Genomic DNA, 10,403 nt, shown 5'->3' with positions numbered 1-10,403 from the left:
GTATCCGGGAAGATAGTGGGTTTGAGCCGCACTGCCGGTAGCCCTGCAAATGGTTTTCCGTGGTTTCCCATTTTCACAACAGACAAATGCTGGGGCTGTACCTTAATTAAGACCACGTCCACTCCCTTCCCACTCCTAACCCTTTCCTATCCCATCGTCGCCATAAGACCTATCTGTGTGAGTGCGACGTAAAACCAATAGAAAAAAATATGAATTAGCTCGTAATACGCACATACACTGTTTTTGTAAAAGCGTAGCACACTGATAAAATTCTCTCACTGCTGTTTTAAACAGTCTGTGATTGGCACTGCACCCACGTGTTGAAGACATCCACTGAGTGAGTAAGTAAGTAAGTAAGTACCGTATGGCAGCCCCGCATTGACGGCACCATTGCCAAAACTCGAGCTGAGTTGCGCGCCCCCTTACCCCCTCGCCAACCATGTTGTGGCAACACTGTACGCACTGCCCCTGTCGCCTGCGCCATCCCCTGGTCCATACATTCACTTCCGCTTTAGTCTGCTCAAAAGGTGGTTCGGAGAATAGTGTGCCAACCACCTAAGCGCTAAACTATACGTAGCTGGAAATACGTACAGTACGTTAGTAACGTTTACCTTCATCTTATTATGCATGATGACCATCGAAATGTGCTAGATTTCGAAGCAAGTGTATAGAAAAAGAATCAAATGGCGTATGGCTTTTAGTGCCGGGAGTGTCCGAGGACAAGTTCGGCTCGCCAGATGCAGGTCTTCCGATTTGACTCCCGTAGGCGACCTGCGCGTCGTGATGAGGATGAAATGATGATGAAGACGACACATACACCCAGCCCCCGTGTCAGCGAAATTAGCCAATGATGGTTAAAATTCCCGACCCTGCCGGGAATCGAATCCGAGACCCCTGTGACCAAAGGCCAGCACACTAACCACTTAGCCATGGAGCCGGACCGCAAGTGTATTGAAAGGAGTGGATGGGCTGGTCCCCAACACTTAAAGAAGATGCATCTTCTTTCTTAAACCATGGTAGGTCTCTATTCAGATTTAATAATTCTTAAATTAATAGTCCCTCTACATCCAGCGGGTAACTGCTAGTCCAGAATCTGTGCATAATATTCAAAATTTTATTTTTTTCGATCATTTTTCGAATGTACTTCATTGCTGGCGTCTTTTGTTTCTTGCCTCTTTTTTTTTTTTTCAAGAATCAGAAAGTTTAGAGACTAGTGAGTGAATATTACTTTTGTCTGTCCGTACGCTTATAGCGGGCAAAAATATTTAGACTGTACAAACTCAAGGACACGTTTCAGACGCATTCATTTCAAAATTCCTGATTATAATGGGGGGTTTTCCGAAAGTTTGAAATAAAAATATCTCTCACGATGTTGAGTTGATCTAAGCAACATTTCTTCAGTGCAATATTTCTGTGGATAAAGCTTTACGAAAGAAATATAGAGGCCAGCCTATCGTGGTCACTTACATTATGTGTATAAGTCATAAATGCCAAGATATGAAGTAATCTACCATTAGCTGATTTTTAATTATTGGTACCTACTTGGTTCCCACGTGAATTCTCCCACCTCTCCTTTTCCAACCGCAGAAAGTTCGGTCTCGGGCAAGTTGTGCCTCTTTCCTCTGACTCAAAGCATGCATGGTAACTGCTGAGACTTAAGTCAGTGGCATCGTACTCTGCCGACCCGGCAACAATGGATACGTTATGCTAGTTGTAAGAAATTCTTCTAAACTCCTGGTTCTTATTCGAATGTACACACTCCTAGAAATAATATTTCTAACAAAGTGCGTAAAAGCTCAAAGTAGCTTGGTAGGTTTATCAAAAAAAAAGAAGGCATTTCTAATATTATGATTCGAATTGACAACACATTTGATCATAAACATTTTCTCGTGTCAATAACCGAACAAATTTTGAATCAGTCCTCTGCTTGGAGTACTGTGTTGTTGTTCTCATACTCTTCTTTCTGCTTCTCTGTAAGAGTATTTTCCTGGGCTGCTTCCTTGCTGTCTTGAAGTAATAAGACATCATCATCGACACCACCGCACTCTAATTCCAAGTTATTCAACTCAGATTCGAGAACTCCATGTCCTGGACTCCCAATGCAATTTAAAAGCCTTCTGACATTGACCCCATTTAATTCTAGCATTTCGTCGTCACTTTCATTTCCTGGTGTTTTCAAAAGATCTTTATTATCTGCATATTCATTATTTTTCGAAAGAATATCATTGTTTTCAGTTGTAATCGCTTTAATATCCAGTGATATTTCTCTTACTTCGTCCTCAGACACAAGATCTGTCAGCAACGCACAGTCTTCTGTTGCCTCACTCGCAATATCTGTTTCACCAACATCATCATCCTCAGATTCTTCTTCCACTATCAGATCGGATGGACTTCGTTGGTAAGATGTAGATATCAAGTCCACCTCTATTGGAAATAGTGTATTGTTCTCTAACAATGCCAGAGTTTTGCTGTGGAAGTCTCTGAGTCCCACTGCTAATTTCATCAGCTGCCATACAAGATGCTGAACGTGTTTGTTGTCCAGCAGCTCCATTTTTACTAAGACGTCTGACCTCAGCTGGGTAAATCTATGGCGAGCATCTTCTCGGCAACGTAGAATAAGTCTATATTCGTAATTCCCCGTCTCTACGCGATAAAGGGTCTCTTGAATTGGAGAATTATAACAATCGTGCTCCTCATCATCCATTTCCTTCACTTTCAGACAATAAGCCAAGTATTCAAATTTTTTATCAGCATATTTGCGGACAGTCAACTTTGTATCAGGAATAGCTTTGTACAAATATGTACCAAGATCAGATAAGATAGGCTTAACAGACTTCAACATGCTCTTACCATTCTTTTCTATTTGACGGTGATATTCTCCGAACCTAAGAAATGCTACACTAGCGTTTACCTGCGGTTCATGAACTCCGATATCTGCGAATACATCCCCAAATGCTTTGTATACTAGAATTAACTGATAAAAGGCTCTGAGCATCTTTTTCAACTGTCGCACTAGGCCGGTGTACATAATCTCGGTCTTCTTTAACTCTTTCAGTTTAACAACCAACAAGTCATTGCTCAAGATAGCTCTAGAAAGGCCTAGTGCGTTAGTCGTACTTGTGCTGAAGTTTTCTACCAATCTGTGCTTAACTTTCTTTAGAATAATATCTAAGGTTTTTCCTTGACGTGGATCAGCATGCAACTTATTATAATGGAGTGTTACATCAGCTTTCTGTTCATATATCATATTAACCACTTGAAGCTTTGTTTTTCCCTTCACAGAAAGACCATTAACTGCTACTATCTCATCCCCGCTCTGCAGAGTGCCATCTTTAGAGGCAGGAGTTCCATCGAAAACCTGAACGACGTAAAGACAAGGGCACAGAGGAGCCCCTCCTCCAATACTAATACCAATCAAATTAGCTCCATCCTTCCTTAGTGTAACAACACCCGATGTCACTATCATCCCTAAACGATCCTCCGTAGCATTGGATAGATCCTCAGTTATCAGTGCATAAGGACAGTATGGTGCTATTGGAATCATGGTTCTCATTTGTTGTATAAAATACCCGTTTTCATAGGCTTATCAGAAACAGTTATAAATTCACTTTGTAAATGTAAAATATAAATTTATGAAAAGGAAATTACGCGTCTTTTAAGGGTGCATATATAAGGTATAACGATACTATAACCTACATAAATTGTTGCGGAAATCTAGTGAGAAGAACGCGTTCCTTTAACCTAATTAGGTGGTTTGCTCTACCTGCAGTGATGAATTAACGACAGCACGGAGATTCTATCAAATACTTGTAAAAGTAGTCACAGTTTAGAGAACGCTGCATCACAAGTTCCGGTGAGAGAATACTGTTGATGTCTCGTAACAATGATGTACCAGAGATTGAGATGGCGGTGGAATGTACTGAGATGAAAATAAAAAATTCTCCTCTGCCTGTCTCACTATGATAAAACACACAGCCTTCTTGATAATGCACAGATGCATTCGCTATAGAAATCCAGTTAAGTATGACGTCTTGCTGAAAACATTCGATTTTTCGCCAGGAAATGGCATTTTCGTTGTTTTGCAGTTCAACACCAAGAGACAAGTTATTGTTGTTGCTGTTCTTACAATTTTGTTTTTAAAATTTTGCTTTACGACGCACTGAAACAGATAGGTATTACTTGCGATGATGGGATAGGAAAGAGCTAGGAGTGGGAAGGAAGCGACCGTGGCCTTAATTAAGGTACATCCCCAGCATTTGCCTGGTGTAAAAATGGAAAAATTCGGAAAATCATCTTCAGGGCTGCCGACAGTGGGATTCAAATCCACTATCTCCCGGATGCAAGCTCACACCTGCGTGGCCCTAACCACACGGCCAACTCGTCCGGTGACAAAAATTAGTCACCCCTGGAAAATAAATTACAAGCATAATTTAATACCTTGTAACTCCTATGGATTTGATAATCACCTAGATTCGGTTAGGAAGTGAGTCCACACCAAAGTTGTGCAGGTACATGGCGTCCAGGTTAAGTCACTCGCTGAGGATTTGATCGCTCAATTTCACCAAATTGCGGGGATGATGATGTCGCCGTTTTACCCGCTGTTCCAACATGTGCCACAGATTACTCAATGAGGTTAAAGTCAGGTGATTTTGCAGGCCAGTCGAGATGTAATAGGGGCGGGAGTGTTCATAAAAACCAGTCGCATACACGTCCAGCCAGATGAACATTGCTGTTGTCATCTTGAAAAATCAGGGTTTCAATAGCATAGTCATCACGCACATGTTGACTGAAAGGCAACACCTGATCATCCAGAATGTTTAAATAAACATGTTGGTTCATGTTAGTGGTCACCTCAGTGAGCGAGCCCAATCCATGATACGGAAAAAACTCCAAAACATCACAAACCCACCACCGGCTTGAAACTGACCTTGCACACATCCAGGATGAAATGCTTCATTTGGCGTTCGGTGCACTCGACGACGTGAGTCATTAGAATACAGGCAAAAAAAGTGATTCGTCAGACCACATTACGTTCTGCCAGTCATTTGCTATACACGTTCGATGATTTCTAGCCCATTGAGAACCCGCGGCTTTATGTGCCTATGTGAGCAATGGCCTCTTGTGAGGTGGCTAAATCCAAATGTTCATTGCATGCAATTCCCGTCGCAATGTTCTCTCGCTAACAGGTTTGGATGGGCCTTCATTCACTGACTGCAGCAATTCCTGTCGGTTTTGGAAGGGATTTTGATTCACAACCCGTGGAATGCGTCTCCGGTCCCTCTCAGTCAGGATATTTTTCCGACCACAATTCTGACGTCGTGATTCGTGGCCACGTGTAGTTCACCACTGCTTGTTGACACGTTGAACAGTCCGCTGCGAAACAGCAACAAGTCGAACAAATTCACGCACCGAGAACTCCATGGGAACGATTCACTTCCAGGATTCTCCACTGAGCTCACCTAGTCATGATCTTCAAGGTGTCAAGTGTGTATTGTCTGGCACTGTGGTTAGCCGGTTCGAATCCCAATGGTCGAAAATGTTTTCACCATCAGAACATTGGCCCGGTCGGCAGGGTAGGAGAGATGGTGGTATACAATTTCTAACCACTAGATATTGCATGCAGCAGTGTGCATATGGAGTGAGGGTATATGGCGCTGTTGATGGTGATTTGTCTTGTCAAATGACGACCTTAAGCCTTGAGCAGAATCCTTCGTGCCATTTGACAAGAGTATGCTACGTCCCTTCTGACTATTATATAATCACGTCATTCATTTAATCTCATCTCATTAACATCTCTGATGAGGTTGACATAAGGAAGAGCATCCTGTCTTTAAAACTCGCTATGTAGATTCATCTCACTTCATACATGGCCCCGTAGAGAAACGGGACGCACTCATTCCTCCACCGATTCTAAAATGTGTTCAGTGTTCACTGTTCTCTTACCCAAGTTTGATTAATTTCCTGCCGGGCTGAGTGGCTCAGACGGTTAAGGCGCTGGCTTTCTAACCCAAACTTGGCAGGTTCAATCCTGGCTCAATCCGGTGGTATTTGAAGGTGCTCAAATACGACAGCCTCGTGTCGGTAGAGTTACTGGCACGTAAAAGAACTCCTGCGGGACTAAATTCCGGCACCTCGGCGTCTCCGAAGACCGTAAAAGTAGTTAATGGGACTTAAAGCAATTAACATTATTATTATTAACGATTAATTTCCTATTTTATTTTGCAGCTATCTTCAGCGTTTGCTTTCCTATTGGGCAGCCTCGTTTTGCTGTGTCCAATCAGAAAAATATGCAGGTGTCATTTGTTGATACAAGGGATCGTCCTCGACATAAATATTTAAGGTCTGCTGTCGATCGTGGATTCACTTCCAACAAGGACTGTGTGTTTAAGATGATTCGCTCAGGAAGAAGTACGTATGAGAACCAACGAGGCTACTATTTTTTTGCTAGTTGCTTTACGTCGCACCGACACAGATAAGTCTTATGGCGACGATGGGATAGGAAAGGCCTAGGAGTTGGAAGGAAGCGGCCGTGGCCTCAATGAATGTACACGGAAAACCATCTTCAGGGCTGCCGACAGTGGGATTCGAACCCACTATCTCCCTGATGCAAGCTCACAGCCGCGTGCATCTGACCGCACGGCCAACTCGCCCGGTAGAGGCTGCCATATACCGGTACCGCTTCTGTCTACTGTCACTTGGACTGACATGCTGCCCATAGTTGTTAGCAACGGCTTTACGATAACTAGCAAACTTGGAGCAAGACAAATATCCAGGTTTATTGAGAATTTTAGATAACAGGTATATGTTAACGATTTAGTCGAGCTGATCTGTATTTACACAACGAAAAGCCTTCCCAACGAATTCGGTATTTCAATTAATAAGAGGTTACCGGTCGAAATATACAAAAATGAATCAGCTGTTTCAAGATAGACAGAAAGTGGCCCTTAGACATTCTACTTGATACAACAACAGATGAATTCTACTTCCGGAATGAAATCCGAGTCTCCTTGAGCAGTATAAGTGGATGGTTCGGGCGCCTCCACCTCCACCGGCCCTCCGCAGAGGCCTCCTCCACCACCTCCTCCACAGGCTCTTGGGAGAGCCCTCCTCCGCCACCTCCTCCACACGCTCTCGGGAGAGGCCTCCCCCTCACGCTGGCTAAGAGCGCGACCCTAACCTCACATCCGCCATCTTGGAGGGGCTTAACCTAACATTTTAATCGTAAGAGAGCTAGCCAAACCTCATGGAGGGATCTAACCTCAGTTTTACAGCCGGATGCCCTTCCTGACGCTTAAGAGCGCGACCCTAACCTTACATGCACTATCTTGGAGGGGCTTAACCTAACTTTTTATGCGTAAGAGAGCTAGCCTAACCTCACGGAAGGGCTTAACCTTAGTTTTACGGCCGGCTGCCTTTCCTGACGCCTAAGAGAGTGAGCTTAACCTTACATCTGCTATCTTGGAGGGGCTTAACCTAACTTTTGACGTACAAGACAGCAAGCCTAACCTCATGGAAGGGCCAGACCTCAGTTTCACGGCTGGATGCCCTTCCCGACGCCATTTGCATAAGATGGCGGCTATATATGGCTCCTTATGAGACACCTTAAGGGCGCTTGCGCAAGATGGCGGCTGCTCTTATGAGACGGCTTAAAGGTGCTTGCACAAGATGGCTTGAGACTCCCTAAGGATGCTTGCGCAAGATGGCGGACACAAGATGGCGGCTATATACGGCTCCTTATGAGACACCTTAAGGGTGCTTGCGCAAGATGACTGCTGCTCTTATCAAGAAAGCTAGCTTAGAGGCTAACGTACCGTGCTGGTTCGATTCATTAAATTTTGGGGCTTAAATGCAAAATGTTAAATATCTCGAAAACGGTGCGTCGTAGAGCAAAACGGACAAAATTTTTCTGCCTAATACTTGGTTCGCAGTATAGATAAATAGATAGATAGATAAAGCTTTTATTTACTGTGGCGATGTTAGGGCTCTTGGCCCTTTCTTACACTTAACCACACACATATTGTTATTATTCCATAATCATATTAAACCAATATTTAATTTATTGTGCAATAATATATCATTTTCACACACAATCACTCGTTCCCCTCATACAGGTACTGTACCTTGCTGGAAGCACTTAACGAGGAACTACTGGTAGGAGGTTTTAAATATACTTTTTGATGCAGCATCCTTGATGTCTTTGGGAAGAGCATTCCACCATCCCGAAGCGGTGATAGTAAATGATCGATGGTATGTGGTTGTTCGGTGGATAGGTATTTCTAGGAGGGACACTGAGCGAGTATCATGAGGATGTAAAGAACCAAGGTGACGAAAATTGCTGGAGAGATAAGCAGGGATGTCTTCCGAAAGTACCTGGTACACAAGAGTATTTGCATGTAGTTTACGCCTGTCATCTAGTCGTAACCAAGATAATTGTTTATAGTAGGGAGAAACTCGAGCGTCATACCGTAAATCCATAGCATATCTAAGACAAGCATTTTGAGTGCGTTGTAGTTTCAAGCTTAATTCTTTTGTTATATCCGTAAGAATTACATCACAGTAGTCAAAAATGAGAAATAATAATGACCGAACAAGTTGAATTTTCGGTGGTCGAGGGAATACATTTCTGAAGCGTTTTAAGGGGTGCAAGCCACAATAAACCTTTTTGCAGATATTCTTAACTTGCGTTGTCCAGTTTAGAGTTTCCGTTATAATAACACCAAGGTTAGAAACTGATTCACAATAAGGTATAACAGTATTATTTAAAGTTACGGGAGGAATGCAATTTTGTTTTAAAATGTGAAGATTCTTTGATGTACCGATGATAATGGCTTGCGTTTTATGGGGGTTTAATTTAAGGTTGTTTTTAATTGCATAGCTATTAATTTGTTCAAGGTCAGCGTTTACATTACATATTGCTTGTTGAATATTATTAGTTCTAGTGTGGTAATAAATTTGCAGATCATCAGCATAAAGATGGTACTTGCAGTGCTTAATTGATCTGGTGATATCATTTATATATAAAGTGAATAGGAGAGGGCCTAGGACTGACCCTTGTGGAACACCAATATTTTTTGTTCGCCACGTTGATTTATTATTATTTACAACCACACACTGCCGGCGGTTTGTGAGGTAAGAATAGAAAAATTCCAGCACTTTCTGGCTAAAGTTTAAGAACATGATAGCATAAGAAAAAAAGTAGTCTAATGATGAGATCAACAGTTCGGTTCCTACTTAGGCCCTTTGGCATTTGGTCTGTTTTAGCTTGTCTTGAAGCCAGTTTTCGTAACTTGATCAGGTCTTGGTATGGAAGAGAGTATAACATGCTGTGCTGGTTCGATTCATTAAATTTGAGACTTAAATGCAAAATGTTAAATATCTCGAAAACGGTGCGTCGTAGAGCAAAACGGACAAAATTTTTCTGCTCAATACCTAGGTTCGCAGTATCGGGAACATGATAGCATAAGAAGAAAGTAGTCTAATGATGAGATCAACCGTTCGGTTCCTACTTACGCCCTTTGGCATTGACAGCTATCTAATTCTACAAAATGGCGGCTATATATAGCTTCTTAGGAGACTGCTTAACGATGCTTGCACAAGATGGCTGTTGCTCTTATGAGATTCCTTAGGGATGCTTGCGCAAGATGGCGGTCACAAAATGGTGGCTATACACGGCTCCTTATGAGGCTGCTTAAGGGTGCTTGCTCAAGATGCCTGCTGCTCTTATGGTACTCCCTAGGGATGCTTGCGCAAGATGGCAGCGACAAGATGACGGCTATACACAGCTCCTTATGAGACGGCCTAGGGGTGCTCGCACAAGATGGTGGCGGTTCTTATGAAAAAAGCTAGCTTAGAGGCTACTGCGCAAGATGGTGGCTGCTGTTATGCATGTGGTAGAGGGAAATTTGAAATTCCACGTGCTCTTCAAAGCTACGTTCTTTTTGACAGCGGCCATCTTTAATCAACAGAGCACCGTGCTGCCATCTTTAGCTACTACCTTTGAAATGTGGTGACGGCAATTTGAACAAATTCTACGTGGTTTTGATAGCTGTTGACCACCATCTTTAAACAACAACGCATCGTGCTGCTATCTTTATGACACTAAACCTCATCCTTATACATGTGGTGGTGGGTATTGTGCTATTTTGACAGCTCCCATCTTTAATCAACAGAGCATAGTGCAGCTATCTTTATAGCACTAAACCGCATACCTTTGAAATGTGGTGGTGGGTAATTTAAAAATTCTACGTGCTTTTTTAACAGCTGTCATCTTTAAACAATGGCGGCTATACATATGCTGTTAAGGCCTCATCCTTCTCCTCCTCCTCCTCCACCTCCTCCTATGTTTAAACCTGCATAGCGAAGGCAAGAGTGTGCAGCGATAGCATCATTGCGCATGTTTAGAC

General features: G+C 42.8%; 1 pseudogene; it reads right to left on the bottom strand.

Annotated features, from left to right (window-relative positions):
- Positions 1 to 1,915: 1,915 nt before the first annotated feature.
- LOC136879343 (PRKCA-binding protein pseudogene) lies at positions 1,916 to 3,478 on the bottom strand (annotated as a pseudogene).
- Between the last annotated feature and the right edge of the window lie 6,925 nt (positions 3,479 to 10,403).

This window comes from Anabrus simplex, chromosome 8 (assembly GCF_040414725.1).
Source record: "Anabrus simplex isolate iqAnaSimp1 chromosome 8, ASM4041472v1, whole genome shotgun sequence".
NCBI classification, from domain to species: Eukaryota; Metazoa; Arthropoda; class Insecta; order Orthoptera; family Tettigoniidae; genus Anabrus; species Anabrus simplex.
Note: the sequence above shows the minus strand (reverse complement) of the source record. Positions and strands in the feature narration are given on the sequence as shown.